The 9,804-nt window shown below is 43.2% G+C and overlaps 2 pseudogenes; one reads left to right on the forward strand and one right to left on the reverse strand.

Annotated features, from left to right (window-relative positions):
* Positions 1-676: 676 nt before the first annotated feature.
* On the reverse strand, positions 677-776 carry LOC119626286 (U6 spliceosomal RNA; annotated as a pseudogene).
* A 7,528-nt stretch (positions 777-8,304) lies between these two features.
* LOC103225281 (charged multivesicular body protein 1a pseudogene) lies at positions 8,305-9,513 on the forward strand (annotated as a pseudogene).
* Positions 9,514-9,804: the final 291 nt, after the last annotated feature.

Consider the following 9,804-nt stretch of genomic DNA (forward strand, 5'->3'; position numbering starts at 1 on the left):
AACCCCATCTCTACTAAAAATACAAAATTAGCTGGCTGTGGTGGTGTGTGCCTGTAATCCCAGCTACAAAGGAGGCTGAGACAGGAGAGTCAATTGAACCCGGGAGGCAGAGGTTGCAGTGAGTAGAGACTGTGCCACTGCACTCCAGCCTGGGTGACAGAGTGAGACTCAGTCCCAAAAAATAAAATAAAATAAAGTAGAGTAAAATAACATAGGCCAGGTGTGGTGGCTCATACCTGTAATTCCAGCACTTTGGGAGGCTGAGGCAGGAGAATCACTTGAACCTGGGAGGCAGAGGTTGCAGTGAGCCTAGACTGTGCCATTGCACTCCAGCCTGGGCGACAGAGTGAGACTCTGTCTCAAAAAAAAAAAAAAAAGAAGAACCCTTACAACTACTGGATCTTCTGTCTGTTCATCTGTATTTATGTGTCGTGTGTGATGTTTCACTACCAAAATATATTAAAGAGCTCTGATTAATTGGCTTAAAAATAATAAATGCTTAAATAAAGATTTTGTCAGAAAAATAACAATTTTAATGTCTTTTAGTTCACATGACTTTAGTAATTTTGGAAAAAAGAGTTTTAAAGGTTATTGGTAAATTAAAATGTCTTCAAGTTTAAGACATTTGGTCTAAAAAAGGCAACTGAGATATTAGGTTTGCTAAATGCTTTATTTTTTTAATATAAAATACTTCATGAATTTGTGTGTCATCCTTGCACAGGGGCCTGCTAATCTTCTCTGTATCATTCCAGTTTTAGTATTGTGCTGCCAAAGCAAGTACTGCTAAATGCTTTAAGGTCATAAATTGCTTCTTTGACTTTGAAAATTGTTCAACTTACCTACTTTGGAGCCATTAGATTTTAGGTAAGACCTGGGGATGTATGGAGTTAGCCATGCCCCCTCGCTATGCTGGAAAGAGTTGGACCTTATCTGCACTTGTCTGGTATCCTAGGTTCCATACCTGGTACCTAATTAAAATTACCTACGTACCAGATATTTCACCAAAAATAAAAGTTGCTAAGAGTTAACATTCTAACACATGTAATCAAGACTACTGAAGAAACAGTTTTATATGCAAGGTATGTAAGGAAAGTAGAATATGTTTCTGATAAAAAATTATAAGAAGGTACGGGAATGTGGGATTTTTGGTCTGGTCTGGTTTAGAGGATTAAAGGATTGTTTTATGTTGGGTAGGATAAAGCTGAAGGTTTGGCCAAGTTATGGAAGGTTTGTGAAAGATTAATCTTGTAAAAATTCTGTGTGTGAGGCCAGGCGCGGTGGCTCACGCCTGTAATCCCAGCACTTTGGGAGGCCGAGGCGGGCGGATCACAAGGTCAGGAGATCGAGACCATGGTGAAACCCCGTCTCTACTAAAAATAGAAAAAATTAGCCGGGCGCAGTGGCGGGCGCCTGTAGTCCCAGCTACTCGGGAGGCTGAGGCAGGAGAATGGCGTGAACCCGGGAGGCGGAGCTTGCAGTGAGCCGAGATTGCGCCACTGCACTCCAGCCTGGGCGACAGAGCGAGACTCCGTCTCAAAAAAAAAAAAAAAAAAAAAAAAAAAAAAATTCTGTGTGTGAAACTATTGGTCAAAATTAAATTAATAATTATTTAATTATTCAGCTTTTCTATAAATCAAACATTGAAATAAAAGCACAACAGGATTTTCTTACACTGTTGATCTGCTTTTTAACAGAAAATTATAAAAGATTATAAAAGGTTTATGAGAATCTTACCTTATGGTCAAACTGATTAAGATTGGATAGATTTGTCTATAAGGTTTTGTTTAAAATTGGGTTTGCTATTAATTGTATACTAATGCAAAGGTGAAATTTGGCTTTCTCTCTTGAACAGAATCTTTATGGAATATTGAAAAAATGAAAGATTTTTGTTTGCATTTTAAGCAAACTATAAGAAAAAGAAAGGAGAGAAAACAGATTACTTAGAAAGCTAAAATCTTTCCTCTATCAATGAGTAAAAGTTTTCAATTTTTAAAAATCTTTGAGTTATTTTGGCTAAATGAATGGCCTATGGTGACCTGAAATTCTATATTATCAGTATTTTAAACTTTCGATATTTTGACAAACTCCAAAATCAAATTCTAAATTATATATTTTTATGATCAGATTAATCCTTTAGATATATGTCCTCCTAAAGTTCAAAAATGACATATTTGCCTTATGTGGTATACTAAAATTATACAGCATTGTCAAATGTGAAATGGTGTTTGGCTTTCTTTGGGCTGTATTTGTATAAATATGTTATTGGTATGTGTTCCAAAATTATGGGAAACCCCTTTAATTCTAATAAGATACATTTCACATTATCAGTAATAATTATAATTGTTATATAAAATTGTTGTATGCCACAGAAGTAACCCAAATTCCTAGTTAATTGTGTCTTTAATTGTGGCTGCCCTAAGACTTTGTCATCCACAGACAATTGTTGTCTTGTCTTGATCCTCTTTAAAGGGTGGTTTATAATCAGTTATAGGACTGACAAGTACTCTTAAGTTCAGCTCTCTGACAACTTTGGAAAGTGTGCCATTAAAATAGAGAAAGAACTTACAAGACTTTCTTGGAAAACTAATATGATTATAAATATCAAGCAAAACAGGAATTAATTGCATAGACTAAACTAATAGAAGACCAAAATAATCTTTTTATGATGTTTTGCTTAAAATATTGCTTATCCTTTCTGTTTTATTTTTCAGAGTCAAGAAAACTTTTCTTTTGAGTGATCTATAGTTTTTAACTATTGAATAAAATATACTCCTATGAGCAAAATTTTGAGCATATTTCTTTCTCTCTACTTGATTTTACCAGAATTTGGAAACTATTTGTGAGTACTCTTAACTTATGGCACTATAGTTAAGTTATTTGCATAAGTGCAGTAAGAATCTGTTCTCTTTTATAACAGGGCACAGTTGGAGACACTGATTATTTTACCAAGGCTTTGACTGAGATGGTGTGCTTTCAGATACAGACAGCTTTAAAGAATCAAAGCTGACTTACAGAGTTAAAAAAAAAAAAAAAAAGAAAAGAAAAGCCCCTTGAGAAAACTAGCCTTATACCTTGTTTATGTAATCCCTATACAGGGTTCCTGATCTGTAGTAATTAAAGAATGTCACTTTTTGACAAGCCTAGGAACCCCAAATTATCTTGAGACTTGGAGAGGAATTCACTCAACTCATACAGGTATTTTCAGGAATAAACAGTCAAATTCATGGCTGGGCTCAAAGCTTTAAAAAGTCTAATCTGACCGGGCGCAGTGACTCAAGCCTGTAATCCCAGCACTTTGGGAGGCCAAGATGGGTGGATCACGAGGTCAGGAGATTGAGACCATCCCGGCTAACACAGTGAAACCCTGTCTCTACTAAAAAAAATACAAAAAACTAGCCGGGCGAGGTGGCAGGTGCCTGTAGTCCCAGCTACTCCGGAGGCTGAGGCAGGAGAATGGCGTAAACCCGGGAGGCGGAGCTTGCAGTGAGCTGAGATCCGGCCACTGCACTCCAGCCTGGGCGACAGAGTGAGACTCTGTCTCAAAAAAAAAAAAAAAAGTTTAATCTAAGATTATTTATGGAATAAAGTTCCATCAAAGCCAATTTTAAAAGAAGCCTATATGGCAAATAATTATTCTTACTGCACTTTATATAAATAATCAGGACATGTATAATGAGACTAAAGCTTATTTTGCAAACAAATCAGTCCTACCTTGACTTGTTTTTAATGAAAATGGGGACTGGAGAGAAAAAAATTACATTTCAAAAACTATTGTACATCTTACTAGATTCTAATCTCATCCTTGTTTTTGAGGGTTTTTTGGTTTTGTTTTTGTTTTTAATTTAGACTGACCCTGATTATTCCTGTAAATCAACCATTGATCTCTGGCTGCTGCTCCAAAGAAAAGAGGGAAATAGGTAATGTAAAAATCTAGATCAGTATTCTGATTCTGGTCATGTATTAGAATCAGCCAGTGATCCCCTAACAACTTGGTTCCAACAATAGTCAAGTTCATGAAAAGTCTTCTTACTTGGTTTACTGGGATAATTTTACTTATCTCCTTTACTGCTGTGGAATATATTGTTGTTGTACTCTGTGTAGAAACGCAAAATAAGGCTACTCAACATTTTCTTAAATTGAACATTAATTATCTTTCACATAGCACCTTTTTTCAGAACAGAAGGTGATACCTGGAAGAGTTATGAATGGCCTTCACCATAACTGACTGAGCTCTTTTCTCCCCCAAATACAAGAGACCCTAATAATTAAGCAAAAATATCATCACCCCTATTCAGCCTGAAGAAGTTACAGAGGATAGATCTACAACCCTCTACAACCCTTAGGCTTAAGAGTTCCCTTGTAAAAGGGAGGGGGGAAATATGTCAGAAGTGTTCGAACAAGAGCAATTCCATCTTGAATAGGGGCTAGGTAAAATAAGGGTAGGACCTTCTGGGCTACTTTCCCATGAGGTTTGGCATTCTTAGTCACAGGATGAGAGGAGGTCAACACAAGATACAGGTCACAAAGACCTCACTGATCCCACTGATAAAACAGGATGCAGTAAAGAAGCTGGCCAAAACCTGCCAAAACCAAGATGGCAATGAAAGTGACCTCTGGTTGTCCTCACTGTTCATTGTATGTTAATTATAATGCATTAGTATGCTAAAAGACACTCCTACCAGTGCCATAACAGTTTACAAATGCCATGGCAATGTCTGGAAGTTACCCTATGTGGTCTAAAAGGAAGAGGAACCCTCAGTTCTGGGAAATCCCCACCCCTTTCCCAAAAAACTAATGAATAACTCACACCTTGTTTAGCATATGATCAAGAAATAACTATAAAAATAGCCACCCAGTGGCCCTCAGGGAGTTGCCATTCTTCTGTTTCTTCTCAACAAACTTGCTTTCACTTTACTCTGTGGACTTGCCCCAAATTCTTTCTTGCATAAGATCCAACAAGAACCCCTCAGGGTCTGGATCAGGACCCCTTTCTGATAACACTATCTCTAGATAGATAGTGTCCGAATTGAATCAGAGGACACCCGGCTGGTGACTGCTGCTTGGTGTATGGGGAAATCTCCACATACAAATTTGGTCACAAAAGTCTTCTGTATTGATTGTTGTTGTTAAGTGAGATAATAGAACAGGCACATTGAGTGTCATTTCCCCCCACCCTGGCAAAGTTGGTGTCACGTAAGTGGGATTTGCTAGAATGGCCTGGGCTCATGGAAAGTTGTGGTTTGGGAAGAGAAAGGATGAAAGAGTGGGGAGTGAGGAACCTTTGATTCCTGAGTAGCCATGTGGTCACCCATGGTTTACAGCCACAGCTGTGCTGTGCTCAGTTACTAAAGATAAAAGTTACGAATGGAATTTAGAGACAGAACCAACTCCTGGAGAGTTGATTCACTGGATGCATAAGGAAATGCAAACTAATACGCAAAAAAGAAAAATATTCTTGGCCGGGCGCGGTGGCTCAAGCCTGTAATCCCAGCACTTTGGGAGGCCGAGACGGGCGGATCACGAGGTCAGGAGATCGAGACCATCCTGGCTAACACGGTGAAACCCCGTCTCTACTAAAAAATACAAAAAAAACTAGCCGGGCGAGATGGCGGGCGCCTGTAGTCCCAGCTACTCAGGAGGCTGAGGCAGGAGAATGGCATGAACCCGGGAGGCGGAGCTTGCAGTGAGCTGAGATCCGGCCACTGCACTCCAGCCTGGGCGACAGAGCAAGACTCCGTCTCAAAAAAAAAAAAAGAAAAAAAAAAAAAAAGAAAAATATTCTTGTTTACTGTTAACTATAATAGCTAAAATGAAATTGAAAGAGAGTACTGGGTCAGACCTTGGTGCTAAACCAAGTTCAGATTTCAGTGAGTCTGAGCTTCAGCCACTAGCCTGCAAACTGATCCACAAGGGAAAACTTACGCAGGGAAACAGAAAATAACTCAGAACTGGGTTACCAAGAAGACAGTCAATGTAGAGGAAGGGCAAAACCAAGTCACTATGAGACTAGAGGGTACGATGTGAAGGAATTGTTCTATTTTGTAGATTACTATCTTCAGCTTCCTGAGGAATCATTACTAAGATGGATTGCAAGAGTAACTCGATTTTAAATGCTGCAGAATGGAAGAGCATGTTGAGGTTGATGCAGGATCCACAGCTCACTACAGAACAATTGCAGGTGGCTACATGTGATCCATACACACAGGAGGTTATTCCTAAGGGAACAGCCAGCCCGGTAGATTGGATAAAAGCCACTGTAAAATTTGTTTACCCTGAGAAGGGAGACTCTCCTGAGGGAGCTCAGGGAACTTCACCCCAAAATATAGCTCCCTCTGGTATAATGAGTATTTTTAATTAAAGGTCTTTCGAGATCCACAGACACTAGAAGAGACTTCCCCCTATTTACATAAAGACTGGATGGACTCTCCAAGAACAATTGTTTTTCCTTCTCCTCCCTGTTATTTCATTATCTATTACAGAAAAGAAGACCAAGAATGTAAGCACATTCTGGAACAGACCCATTCACAAGACAATATCTCTTTCAGGCTCATTCACTTTCCAAGAGAACCATTTATAAGTTTTTTGTTGTTGTTGTTTTTGAGACAGGGTGTCTCTCTGTTGCCCAGGCTGGAGTGCAGGGGGCATTCATAGCTCACTACAACCTCAAACTCCTGGATTCAAGAGATCTTCCTGCCTCAGCCTCCTGACTACGGGTATGTACCACCAAGCCCAGCGAATTTTAAAAGTTTTTGTACAGATAGGGTCTCACTGTGTTGCCCAGGCTGGGCTTGAACTCCTAGCCTCAAGCAATCCTCCTGCTTTGATCACCCAAAGTATCAAAATTACAGGTGTGAGCCACTATGCCCAGCCCGTTTATAAGTTAATCTCTATTCCTCCACCGCCACCCATTTGTTCTTCCTAATAATCATTAATTGTCCCTCAGCAGAATTATCTATATTCCCCATCTCCCCCAACCCCTCTGAAATAAGGCTATAGAAGTATTTGGGCCTCAGTGGGATGTCGGGTAATCACTCTGTGATTTCCCCTCATGTACACATTAATACATTTGTATGACATTTCTCTGTTAATCTGCATTTTGTGGGTTGAATTTACAGTGATCCTTGAGAGGGCAAAGGAGAAGTTTTTCACTTGGTCCCTATACTCTCTATAAATGTCAAATGGAACACCCCAGATGAAGCAGTTGATCGGTTTCATATGCAAGCCATGTGGAGCTGGCTTTACAATGACCAGGCATTCAACTGCTGAAGATGCCTGTATGGCAGATGCACCTGACAGCAATAACTTAACTGAAGCATACCCTGAGAATGATCCTAGGGTCTAAGAAGAATGTGTGTTCAGAGTCCTGAGCTAAGGAATCCGGGAGTGGCCAGAGTTTCAGGGACATCTGAGCCCCTGGCTCATTCCTTGGAACACAGGCCATACAGGGGATGGAGTCCCTTTGTGTGGATTAAATGGAGGTTGCTGGGTAGAGGTTGCTAGGTGGAAGGTGCTGAGTGAAAATGCTGTATCAACTGTATGCCTTTTTTTTTCTTTTTTTGGGACGGAGTCTCGCTCTGTCACCCAGGCTGGAGTGCAGTGGCGCGATCTCGGCTCATTGCAAGCTCCACCTCCCGGATTCACACCATTCTCCTGCCTCAGCCTCCCGAGCAGCTGGGACTACAGGCGTCTGCCACCACGCCCGGCGAATTTTTTGTATTTTTAGTAGAGATGGGGTTTCCCCATGTTGGCCAGGATAGTCTCGATCTCCTGACCTCGTGATCTGCCCACCTTGGCCTCTCAAAGTGCTGAGATTACAGGCTTGAGCCACCGCGCGCGGCCAACTGTCTGCCTTTTATAAAAGGTAGCAGTTCTCCTATCCAGCCTGCCACCACTGGACTGTCCCTGTGTGTAAGTTCCCCTCAGTAAACTCTAAGTCTCATTCACTGGTTCCGGGTCTCTTTGGCCTCTAGGACACAGTGCCATCCCTATTGGAGTCAACAGGAGTCCCGCATGACAATGCCTATTTCCCAGGTCATGATAAGATGCTGTGGTTCAGGCAGCCTTTTTTGCATGGGCACCTCATGTAACCTTACTAGTGCAAAATTGAGCTATAGTCAGAGAAGCCTTATCAAATTTGCTGCCTCAATTTCCCCTCCTGGGTCTTACAGATGGTAATAAAAACATTGAGGCAATAAACCAAGAGAATAGGTAATGGGAGAGGGGAGAATCAAAGGATTTCTCTCCCAGGAAGGCAAACATTTTTAAATGGTTATTAAAAAATAAGGCAAGTGCCACTGACACCTGATGCCTCCCAGAGTTCATGTCCCTTCTGCCTTTCCAAGGGGTGCTTCTGTCACACTGGCCACGGACGATACCCTGTTCCAGTCGAAATTTATGGTGAAGCAGCTGGAGAAACCAGACAAGAAGGCAGAAAAGCACTCCTAGGCCAACCAGGCCAAAGTGAAGAAGTCCCTTCAGCAGAAAAACGTAGAGTACACCGTGTGTACGCCAATAACACCATCTGCAAGGAGAACAGCAGCATGAACTGGCTCCGCGTGGCATCCGCCTGGACACAGTGGCCCCAAGATGCAGATAGCTGTGACCATGAAGGCGGTGACCAAGAACATGGTATAAATAACCAAAGCCCCAGACAAGGCCCTGAACAGCACGGACCTGCAGAAGGCCTCTGCAGCGATGGACAGTTTCGAGCAGCAAGTGCGAAACCTGGTCATGCACATGTTAGTGATGGAGGATTTCATGAGCTCGGCCACCACACTGACCATGCCTCAGGAGCAGGTGGACAGCCCCATTGTGCAAAACGCCAAGGAGAATGGCCTGGAGGTCCTAGACCAGCTCAGCCAGTTGCCCAAGGCTGCCTCTGCCTCTGAGAGCTCCGTGTGAAGCCTGGAGGAACAGCTGTCAAGGGTGCTGGCCGCCCTGAGGAATTAGCCGCACCCTGCCGTGGGCACCGCCTCCTCTGCTCTGTGATGTGCCGCAAGGCTCCTGGCCTCCTCCCCACTGCGTCTTGCCTTTCTGTTGACCCTGCAGAGCTGCAGCTGGCAGCCACTGCCACCCAGCTCCTCTCACCTGCCTGGCCCAGGCGGCCTTGGAGTTGTTCCTGTTTTCTTAGGTTGGGCGGTGGGTCTGTGTCCTGGTGTTGAGTAGGGGTGACTTCTGTGACTCTGGGGCTGACAGCTGGGAGGTCAGCAGGTTCTCTTCTGCCCTCTGTGGAGTCGATGGATTCTGGCCAGTGGGTTCCATGTAAACTTTTGCCCAACACTGCGGGGACCTTCAGACTCCGTGATAGTAGACATGCTGCTCACTGTCAGCCAGTAGGGGTCAGAGCTGCCCTGTTTTCCAGGCAGCTCCTGGAGAAGGCCTCGCCACGCACCCTGCCCCCACCACCAATGGGCAGGAGGTCCCACCATGTGAACGGACACAGCCTGAAGAGGCACCAGTGGCTCGTGTGTGCTGGAGAATGTCGGGTGCCAACCAACACTGCCTTGGTGGCATTTACAGATGATGACCCTCCTCCTCCTCCTCTGTCATTCTAGGGGTGGGGTCTGGGCTGCTCGTGACAGCTGACCAAGCCTCCCTGGGCCTCCTGCCCTCAGCTCCCCTGGTTCTTAAAGCTGCCCAGTCCATGGGGACAGAAACTTGCCCAGCTCCAAATCCAGGAATTTCCACCCTGGGGTCCTCATCCTTGCTCAGCTGCCACCTCTGGGGGTGCCTTGGGCTACGTGGGCTGTGCTGTTGTGTCCCCTAGGCAGGGCGTCTGTCCATGCACTGGCCGGAATTGAGCAT

Source organism: Chlorocebus sabaeus, chromosome 20 (assembly GCF_047675955.1).
Source record: "Chlorocebus sabaeus isolate Y175 chromosome 20, mChlSab1.0.hap1, whole genome shotgun sequence".
In the NCBI taxonomy this organism is placed as follows: Eukaryota; Metazoa; Chordata; class Mammalia; order Primates; family Cercopithecidae; genus Chlorocebus; species Chlorocebus sabaeus.